Source organism: Tursiops truncatus, chromosome 15, assembly GCF_011762595.2.
Source record: "Tursiops truncatus isolate mTurTru1 chromosome 15, mTurTru1.mat.Y, whole genome shotgun sequence".
NCBI classification, from domain to species: Eukaryota; Metazoa; Chordata; class Mammalia; order Artiodactyla; family Delphinidae; genus Tursiops; species Tursiops truncatus.
In genome coordinates, this window is record NC_047048.1 from 56,091,930 (window position 1) to 56,102,915 (window position 10,986).

Here is a 10,986-nt window from a genome sequence, read left to right on the forward strand (position 1 = left end):
AGCTATTGCATTAATTCAGGCAAGAGCAAGAGATGATGAATATCGGAACAAAGGCAGTGGCAACAAGGTTGGAGGAAAGAGACAATGCTAGCAATACTCAGGAGGTAAAATTAACATGGCTTGATGATGGATTGGGTGACTGAAGTGAGGGACAGGGAAGTTAAAGCCTAAGTTCTGGCCTGGGTGCCCCACCCATACCCCAGACATGGGGGGTTAGGGGACTAAATTACATCTATTAAAATTCAAAATGTACATCCCCTCTGACCCAGCACTTATGCATCTAGCTATGTACCCAGGAACCATAAACAAGGGTATTCACAGCAAGATTGGCTAAAACACTAAAAAATTGAAAAAAACCCCTGAAATCCCATTGAGAGGACAATGACTAAATAAACCAAAACATGAATATGTGTAGTATTAAATACTAAGCATCAGTGAAAAGAATAAGGTGGAGAAAAGAAGACAAGAGAAAAGGGGTGACATGGAAGAACATCCAAAACACATCATTAAGGAGAAAAAATCAAGTTTCAACAGAGTGTGTACAGCATGACCATACTTGCATTTAATAAAGGACAGCACACAAAACTGTTTCCATATGTCCTGTATGTAAAAGCCTTTAAAAATCTGATTTTGGAGGTGGGGACTTCCCTGTCAGTCCAGTGGTTGACTCTGCTTTTCCAATGCAGGGGTTCCGTTGACTCCCGGAACATCCTGGCAGAGATCAGACCTTGCTTTGCTTAGGCAAATCAGCTTCACTCTTGTCTCCCCAGAGATTGGCTTAGGTAGGGATGCTTCATTCTTGTCTGTCCAGAGATATTGTAGGTTTGCTTTATTGAAGAATAAGTTCCCTTCCATGGATATACTTCAACATTAAAGAAAAAACAACCTAAAAATAACCAAAGTCTAGTCTGGGATTGATGATGGATATTGGTATAACTACCATGGGTGGAAAGTGTTTGGACCTCTCCCCCCAAACCCTGCTGGGTCAGCACAAGGAGTGGCGATGGCGATGGCCTTCCTGGGAGGCAGACTTTCAGAGACTCTGTCCAAGGTGCTAACCCCTCATATCTCACCTAAGCAGCACTACCCCACACCAGCCCATGATGTCTTGCTGTCCTTTGCCTACCCAACTCCACCTACCCTCACAGGCCTGGTTCCATCTCACTATTTCCAAAAGCCTCTTCCAATCTCTGAGCCTGCACTGGACTCATCACATAGGCTGTGAGACTGTGGGGGCTTGTACCAAAGTGAGCTAAATCTCTGAGGGGGCAGAGAAAGCCCAAAGGATGTTCTTATCACTTTCTTAAAGTATCCAACACCCAAATTGTGAGCTCAAGGTGGAAGACACCTAACTTGATTCTCTCTTTTCATGTGTGCTCTAGGCCACTCTGTGTCTCTTAACTGTTGCCTAGGACATGGCTGATGATGCTCATGCACCAGGGACACAAGTACAAACTGACAAAGTCCCTGACCTTATGGAACTGACATGCTGATGGGGAAGACAAACAACAAACACGTAAACCAGTAAATAGACTGTAACAGATGTGGTAAGAGCTGTAGAGAAAAATAGAGCTGATAAAGTTAATAGGTCTGAAGGAAAGTAAAGGAGGGAACCATGTGGAAATCTAGGGGAAGAGCTCTCTGTTCAGGGAGAACAGTCAATGAAAAGTCCACAGGCAGGAACATCCTTGACATATTAAAGGAATAAGCACAGTGTGACTGTAAAGGAGAAAAGGAAGGGGATGATGGGAAAGAAGTAGCATGGGGAGATCATGAGGGCTTTGTTATTGCAATGTCTACATTGTAATAACTGTGGCTTTTGCTTAGAGTGAGGTGAGAGCCATAGGAAGGTTTCGGGTGAAGGCAGAACATGTTCTCACTTAGCCTCTGAAGGCTTGCTCTGGCTTCTGTGGTAAGAATCACCCAGGGGTGGGAGGTGAGGGTGGGAGAGAGAAACTAGAGTGAAGGCAGAGGAGAGGATACTGCAGTGTTCCAGGTAACAGGTGATGGTGGTCCAGAACAGCTGGTGGCCATGGAGGAAATAAGTGGTCAGGTGTTTTGATGGCACACATGATGGGGTTACTGATGGCTGGGTTGAACGATGTGAGCAAAGAGAGCAGTCAGGTTTCTGGCTGGAGCAACACAATGAGGTGGCGAAGATTCCAGAAGGAGCAGATTTAGGGGCATAGATGAAAAGTTCTATCTTGGGTATGAATAATGACTGCATGGGAGAAAAAACTCATCTGTCTTTCTAGCTGAGGGAAACTTCCCTACTAATTTGGTGGGGAAGTTTCTCAGTGAAGCAGGACAGTAAATCAAAACTCTGGAGGGAAATAATGTTTGACCACAGAAAGACTTGTACATGAATGTGCACAGTTTAATTCATAAGAACCAAAAACTAGAGACAATCCAAATGTCTATCAACAACAGAATGGGTAAGCAAATTATGGCCCACTCATACAATGGAATACTACTCAGCAAGAAAAAGGAACCAACTACTAATACATGCAGCAACCTGGATAAATCTATAGTGTATTATGCTGAGCAAAAGAAACCTTACACAAAAGAGTACAAACTTGGACTTCCCTGGCGGTCCAGTAGTTAAGACTCCACACTCCCAATTCAGGGGGCGCAGGTTTGATCCTTGGTAGGGGAACTAAGACCCCACGTGCCGCAGGGCAAGGCCTAAAACAAAAACAAAACAAAGAGTACAAACTGTATGGTTCTTTTTATATGAAGTTCAAGAATAGGCAAAATAAACTAAAATCAGAATGGTTACTTCCTCGTAGGGGAAGATAAGATTGACCAGGGAGGCACAAAGGACCCTTCTGGAGTGATGGAAATGTTCTCTGTTTTGATCTGAGTGGTGGTTACACAAGTATATAAACAGGTTTTTTAAATTCATTGAGCTGAATCCTTAAGATATATGCATTTTCCTATGTATAAATTAAACTTCATTTTTTTTAATGGCACAATGAAAAGAAAGTGTTGGAGTTGGGCTCTATTTGGAGCACCAAGTTCCTTATAACAGACCCTAAGAGGATGGAGTGGTATGGGTGCTTATCACCCTTCTTTTGGCTGCCCAACATCTGAACCCCCCTCCTTACATTTGGAGAAACTCAATATTGTGGACTTGCCTTTTCTGGTGACGAGGGAGCAGCCCAGATCCAGTCCCAGCCTCTCAGTAATATTTCCCAGAACTCTGAGTCTGGGATAAGGCCACAGAAAGCTGAGACAGTTGAGAACACAGCCATAGTCAGAGACAGTGGTGCCAGCAGCAGAAACACCCAGCCACATTCCTCCCATGGTCAGTCCTTCTGATCAATCCCATAAGTTACCTGTAATCTTCTAATAAATTCCTCTTCTGCTTAGGCCATTAAAAGCTATATCTGTGGTCTGAGACCAGATGCCCCCTGACAGGTAAATGCTGTGTGGAAAGAGCCCACGACTGAGTGTTAGATCTGGTGGTGTCCTAAGTCACGCTGGTTCATCAAGTCCCACCACAGGGTGATCAGCTAGCCAGAGGGAGCTTGTCCCAGGACCAGCCCAGTTCACAAGGGAAAGCTGTAGGACAGAGAAAGCCCCTGGAAGGGCAGGGAAAGCTGCTGAGGGCAGCTGCCAAGCAAGCCAGCCCAGCCAGGAATTCTAGTTTTAGCTCTGTAGGTGGGAGGCTGCAGTGCACCAGACTTGCTGGACTTGCTGCCCTGGGGGGTAGGGCAGAGAAGTTTATGAGGTTGATCTGAACCCACAGAGCTGCATCCTCACAACCTAGGCTGAGCATTAGGCAGGAGCAACTTTCCAGGAATGAGGGGCCAGGTCCCTGTCTAAGGAAAGTCTCTTGGGGACAAAGCACAGCCTGGGCCTCAGGGAGTCCTCAGCAAAAGGAGGAGACTGAACCTAAGATGTGAAATGTACCTTAGAGCTCACAGGCGCACACACACACACCACACACGTGCACAAGTGCACACACACAGATTAGCGTCAAAGAAGAATACAGTAAAAAGATGGGAGAGTGCCAAGGCAGTCCCACCGATATGGACAAAGCCAAATCAAGAGCTGGCCGTAAGGGAACCTCTGTGGAAGCCTTGGTGAGGCTAGAGGCTGCTATTGTGTGTTAGGTCAGACTGAGTGTTAATTTGGGGCAAAGGAAGGAGGATTGACCCCTGAGATTTGGGTGTATCAGTTAGCTACTGCAGTGTAACAAATCCCTCCAAAACTCAGTGGTTTACAATAATAAGTATTTATTATTGTTCATGAGTCCTGGGTCAGCTGGGCAGCTCTTGCATTGTCTGGGATCACTGTTGGGTCTACAGTCAGCTATGGGTTGAATAGGTGCCTTTGCTGATCTTGGCTGGACTCTGAGACATGTTTGGGTGAAGCTAGTGGCTAGTGTAAGATGGCCTCAGCTAGGAAGCTTGTCTCTGCTCCATGTGGTCTCTTGTCCTCCAGTAGACTAGTCTGAGCTTGTTCACATGGTCATCGTGGTCATGGTGTATTCAAGACAGCAAACAAAAACAGACAATGCCCTTTCAGACCTAGGCTCAGAAAGGGCTCAACATCACTTCCACCACCTTTTTCTGGCCAGAGCAAGTCACAAGTCCAGACCAGAATCAAGGGGTGTGGGAACAGTCTCCACCTCTCAGTAGGAGGAGGCTATGAGATCACATCATAAAGTGTGTCGATTTAGGGAGCGGTGGAGAATTGGGGCCATTTTTACAATCACACTGCTACATAGGGCAATGGTGATCCTAGCACAGAATCTGCTAAACCCCAGGTCTTCAAGAAAATCCCTCAAGCATTCACGGGCTCCTTAGCCTCTAGCCCTTTTCTCCATAAAAGCTCCTCCCTCACTTGATCTAGACCAGAAAGAAACATGAAGACAATTTGCTGGGAGCCCTGGAGGTCTGTCCTCACCTCTGATTCTGAGTGAGGACCAGAAGGGAGGGTGGGGCAGGAAGGCCAAATGGGGGAAAAGAGTGCAAGGCTAGACATGCCCTTTCTGGTGACAGGGACCCTCCAGCAGAGGATAAGGAACAGGGGACAATTTTAGCACCTCTTACCTCCTTTCCTCCCTTGCCAGATTCTCCTGAGCACCAATCTCCCACCAACCCTCCATAGACAGAATGGCTTAAACAACAATTACTTATTACTCACAGTTCTGGAAGCTAGGAAGTCCAAGATCAAGATGCTGGCAGATTTGGTGTCTTATAAGGGCCCACTTGCTGGTATGCAGAAGGCCATCTTCTTTTTGTATTATCACATAATGGAGAACAGACAGAGGAAGAAATTTCTCTTGTGTCTCTTCTTATAAGGGAACCAATCCTATTCATGTGGGCTTCACCATCATGACCTAGTTACCTTCCAAAGACCCTACCTTCTAATACCTTTGCATAGGGGATTAGGATTTCAATGTATAAATTTTGGAGGGACAGAAGCATTCAGTCCATAACACTGTGTGAATTTGGGCAAGCTACTTAACCTCTCTGAACTTCAGAGATAATAATAGTACTTGTTTCACAGGGTTATTATGACAATTAAATTAGATCATGATTATAAAACAATTACCAGAGCACCTAGTCTATAGTAAGTATGAAATAAATGTTTACTATTTTAATCATCAGGGTTCTGGTCATTCAGTCCAGAACAGGGACTATGTATCCTATGCACCTAGGGGTGGGGCAGGTTGGGGCAGGGTGAGGCAGCTGGAATTTTCAAGAGAACACCGTACTAAGAAAGATTAGGCAGCCCTGATTTTCAATGAATAGACTCACTTGAGCTCCTTGGGATTTTCAGTCCACATGAATAGTAGATACTGCTTTTGGCATTTACCACTTCCAGCTGCCAGTACCTGTCATTTTTTTGCCTGAGAGTTTTCTCTGGCCACTTGATGCCATCTTGTCCACCTGTAACCAGGGAGTTAACATCCTACCCCAGTAGCCCTCAACTAATGACTGATGGCAGTTGCTGTATACATACCCCTGCTCCCTCGCTCCTCAGGTGCCATAACTCAGATTTGTGCTCTGCACTATCTCCCAGGCTTCCTCAGTAGGATTAAGCTCCAGTCACCCACAGTAATAACCTACTTTAAAATGCACCTTGCATTGGCTTCCTTCTCATCCCTGTCTCATTTCCTGAATCTCCTACCAGAGGCCTTGGAATCACTTCTCAGTTAAGCTACTTGAACTTGAATCCTTGTTTCAGGGTCTGCTCCTGTGGGGAGGCAGTCTAAGAGTACCTCTTTGGTGAGGCCAGCCTTGCCAAGCTAATGGTTATCTGGAAGGTCTACACCAAGCCTGACCTCTGCTCAGTAGCTCAAGCTGCTTGAAAATGGTAGAACCTGTAGGCTGCTCAATTACAAACCAACTCCACCCCCAGGCATTCAAGTTAGAAGAAGGCAATTTTTCTTTCCTTTAAATTCCTCTTCATATATTCAAGGACTCCTCCACGAAGGCTGTCAAGGCCATCTTGTCCTGAGACCAGGGATGACACATAGGTTCCATCTCAAGTGCCACCTCCAATCAATTAACAGAAGCTACCTGGAGGCTCTATCGAGGATTAAGGTGTGCAGCTATAATTAATGATGTCTGCCTCGAGCATTTGAATGGGTAAGCAGTGGCCTTATGCCCACTTCCCTGGCTCTAGAAGCAAATTGGTGAAGCTGGCTGAATTTTTCTTTAGCATTCCTAGTCCACCAATTCTATCTCTGTCTCTTACTGAGCTATTCCCTTCATCTGACTTGCCCCATGCCAGACAATAACCCTGTGCACTAAGCATGGCCACCCATTTTCTGGATGAGAAAACTGAGGCTCTGAAATATTGAGTGACTTTCCCAGCATCACAAAATCTATAATGATAGAACAGAGGTTTTTAATCAGGTCTACCCGACACCATAATTTCCACACTATATCCTTTCACATAGAAGGCAGTGGTAAAGGTCTTTAACCAAAGAGAACAGCCTAACACTCCTCTTTTTGTTAAGAGAAGTCTTCTGCCAACAGGTGCCCCATCCTTTCTTGTCTTCTCCAGCCAGATGGAGTAGAAGGCTCTTTGGGGGCCAGCATGGAGCCCATCCTCCACTGCACAGCCATCCCCAGCAATTCCTCTGCCAGGCTTTGGCTCCACCCTCTCAGGTCCAAACTCTCTCATCTCACCTATTTGTTATCCTTAAGCAGCTGTCTCTTGGAGAGTCTGGAGGCCACCTGGTAAAGCCAGAAGCAAACTTCTAACTGGAGCAGTGGTGACTGGAACAGCTCCAAACCTCCAAGTTATGGAAAAACTGATGGCAGAGGCCTTCCCAGGGTGGTGACTCAGCATTCCCACAGGCAGGGGGGCTAAATGGAGGCCTCAGACCACAGCCTAGGCCTGCAGCCTGCTGACCAGGAGGCCGGCCTGCCTGGGTTGGCTCATACTCTCTCCCAAGGAGCAGCTCAGGATTTTGAGTCCATTGCTTTTGCTGCCTGAAAGCTGAGACTCAGCTCTTAGAAGATTTGAGGATAGGACTCCAGACCCACAGTCTCTGTCAAGTGTAACCTTCAACTTGCCCCTGTGAAGGTACATAACTGCGCAACTTGTTGCTGGTGCTGTGTCTTATGGAAATGAGACACCAGCTAGGGGCGAGCAAGCAAGGGAGGGAGTGACAAAGCCACCAAGACCTTCCTAAAAGCTAGGTCTCTTCTCTTCTCCTCAGCTAATACCCCAGCCCCACAAGGATGCATACATGCCTGCCAGCTTACCATCCCCAGCTATGGACAATGCAGGGGTTCAGTGGGCCAATGCTGAAGCTAGCAAGACTTGGCTTTGAATTCCTCACTAACAGGAATTTAAACCCCATTCCCTACAATCAGAGGCTGAGATAGAGATTCCTGAGCACATGTTTTAACTTAGGAAATGATCTCAAGAGAAAGGGAGGAAGGGAAGTAGGACAGGACAGGGGAAAATGCTCAGCAAAGGATGGGGTCTCAGCTGGAGTCTAACCTCTGCCTGATCCCATGTGGAGCTCTGGGGGGCATGGTGAATGGGCCAGAGCTATCCCCCCTTGAGGTAGGTAAGCAGGACCGTCTCTTATACTCCTGTGTCAATCAGTCATTGTCCACCCCTGGAGGATAGCGGGTGGGGATGGGAGAGGGGGACAAAAGTTCTCAGGAGGTTCTGGACAAGGACATCAGCCACAGGCAATCACCCAGAGAAGGTCTCAGATGCAAGCTTTTAGCCACTGTACTGGCAACAGGTGGGGGAGGGGTCACTGGATGGGAAAAGAGATCCAACTGGGGTTCCAACATTGGCTATCACACTGAGTAAGATTCAGTTGACTCCTCTGTGAAACAAGCATAACACTTATCACATGGGTGAGTAAGGAAGTAAGCACAAGGTTGCCAACACAAAATAAGTCCTCAGTGTCAGGGAGCTACAATTCCTATTGCTTGGTGAAGTCATTTTAGTAAGGAGGTTAATTTTATGTGTCAGTTTGGCTGGCCTGTGGGGTGCCCAGATATTTGGACAAGCATTATTCTGAACATTTCTGTGAGGGTACTTTTGGATGAGATTAACATTCAAATCAGTGAGCTCTGAGTGAAGCAGTGGATTTGAGTAAAGTGGATTGCCTTCCATAATGTGAATGGGCCTCATTCAATTAGTTGAATAGAGAAGAAACCTTACCTTCCCTGAACAAGAGGAAATTATGCCAGCACATGGCCTTTGGACCTGAACTGCAACATCAACTCTTCTTTGGGTCTCCAGCCTGGTGGCCCATTCTGCAGATTTTGGACTTACCAGCCTCCATAACCATGGGAGCCAATATATATAATATACATATATATTTATACTTGTATTTTATATATTAAGATATACACACACACACATACACACACGAGAGAGAGAGAGAGAGTCATCCTTCAGTATCCACAGGGGATCGGTTCCAGGATCCCCCATGAATACAAAAACCCATGGATGCTTAAGTCCCTTATATAAAATTGTATAATACAATGAATACAGTCAGCCCTCCATATCTGTAGGTTGCATATCTGCAGATTCAACCAACCCAGTATCAATTGGTTGAATCCTTGGATGCAAAACCTGTGGATATGGAGGGCTAACTAGATATAGCTATAAATATATAAATATATATGGATATAGATATAGATCATATTGTCTCTTTCTAGAAACCGGACAAATGCAGATGGAAAGGAGAGCAGGAGATGGGCAGCCCAGAGCTCAATGACATTGTTCCAAGGGCATGACCCTATGTACCACCCAACCACGCTTGTAGGAAGCTCAGACACTCCAAATTCCCACATATTCTGAGGCTGAATTTTTTGGAGTCAAGACAGAACCCTGCACTCCCAGCCTGCCTGGCATCCACTGAGTCAGCTCCCCAAGCAGCCCCTTCAGGCAGATACCTTGCTCCTCAGGTCTTTCCTACCAGTCCCCACCAGTCCTGCCTCCAGCTTCTCCATACCCCATACCTCTAGCCTAATGTGAGAGGGACATGGGTGGAGGGGTGAGTCCCTGGAACAGGGAGAGGCAGATCAAGAAGAGACGGCACTTGCCAGAGTTCACTGCTTCCCCCCACACGTGGTGATCTCACCAGGAGTCTGAGGCCCCAGGGCCATCTCAAGGGGACAAGAGGAGATGTGAGGATCCCCAAATATCCTCCCCAATTAGCTTAGGCTCCATAATGCTCTCTCCTTTCTTCCTGCAATGAGGGCTCCCAACCCTTCCATATGTTATCAGGACTGACGAATGAATTATTGTGCCCTGCCCTCGGCCTCCACAGAAAAGTTCACAACTTAGGCAAGGGGGCAATGGTGACCCCCACAGGAGGACTCACCCTAGAGCCTTGGAGAGAGTGTGGCCCCGTTGGCACCTTGATTTTGGACTTGTAGCTTCCAGAACTATGAGAGAATAAATTTCTGTTAAAGTCCCCTAATTTGTGGTACTTTGTTATGGCAGTCCTAGGAAACTAATAACGTGAATTTAGTAGATACTGCCCAACAGTTTGCCAAAATGCCAATCTCTAAATTTCTGAGAAAATTTGAAGATTAGAGTCCAGAAACTGGTGGCCACACCCAGGTACTTCCCTCCTCAAGGATCTGTCAGAGCAACCAGCTGCATTTCTCCAGGCCAATCCTCCACCTTGAAACAACAACCGTTGCCCTCACCTGGAAACAAAGGCTCAGGGAGGATTACTTACTTGTCTAAGGTTACACAGCTGGCAAGTGTTGGGACCAAGATTTCAACTCAGACTGATTCTAAAGTCCAGGTTTTTGTGACAATTAGGCCCCAAAGTTCATTCCCACCTGACGCCACATAGGCCACCAGGCAAGTTCCTCCTCAGAGCTCCACCCTTCTAGCTCACCTCACAGATGTCTCATGTTGTGAGTCAGTGCAGCTGGAGCGTTTATGAGCCCTCTAATTTACTAACTAACTGCTAAGCTGATTTTGCAAAAAAGCCACATGTGAAACGCCCACCCTCATAACCACATGATTTATAAGGAAATTAGTCTACCTTTTCCTGGGGCCTTTGCCTGCCAGCCCTTCATGAGGGCTCAAAACTATCAAAAAAGTTTTAAAACACAACAGGATTATAGGTCACTGTGAAAGAATACTTATTCATTTAACCAAAGTCACGAAAAGATTTCAGAAAAACAAATATAGATCACTTAAGGGCAAAGAAACTCACACAATCTGTTATCAAAAAGGAGCACTCTAAGAAACATCATTCTCCTAACAGAGAGAGAAATCAAATTCCAGTCTTGTACTAGATTACTTAACAACAAAATCCATTCACTTAATTAACTTCAATCTAAATTTAGTTAATCCTGACCATGCATGAAACTTCTTTTCCTCAGAGTTCCTTTCCACAACTTTTCATCACTTTCTATATCCGTATCAGTTTGTCCCTTATTTTTCCATTGGAAACAACCAGCTCTAAGACATTTTTTTCTTTTCCCTCAATAAAATTTAATTCCATTCCCTATACCTTCTTTA

At 45.8% G+C, this 10,986-nt stretch overlaps 1 long non-coding RNA gene across 1 annotated transcript; it reads right to left on the minus strand.

The window, feature by feature from the left end:
* Positions 1–1,715: 1,715 nt before the first annotated feature.
* On the minus strand, positions 1,716–10,312 carry LOC109552679 (uncharacterized). The gene is made up of 3 exons (XR_012326230.1): positions 10,190–10,312; positions 5,155–5,244; positions 1,716–2,685 (listed from the first exon to the last, which is right to left on the minus strand). It is a non-coding gene; the product is annotated as an uncharacterized lncRNA (long non-coding RNA).
* Positions 10,313–10,986: the final 674 nt, after the last annotated feature.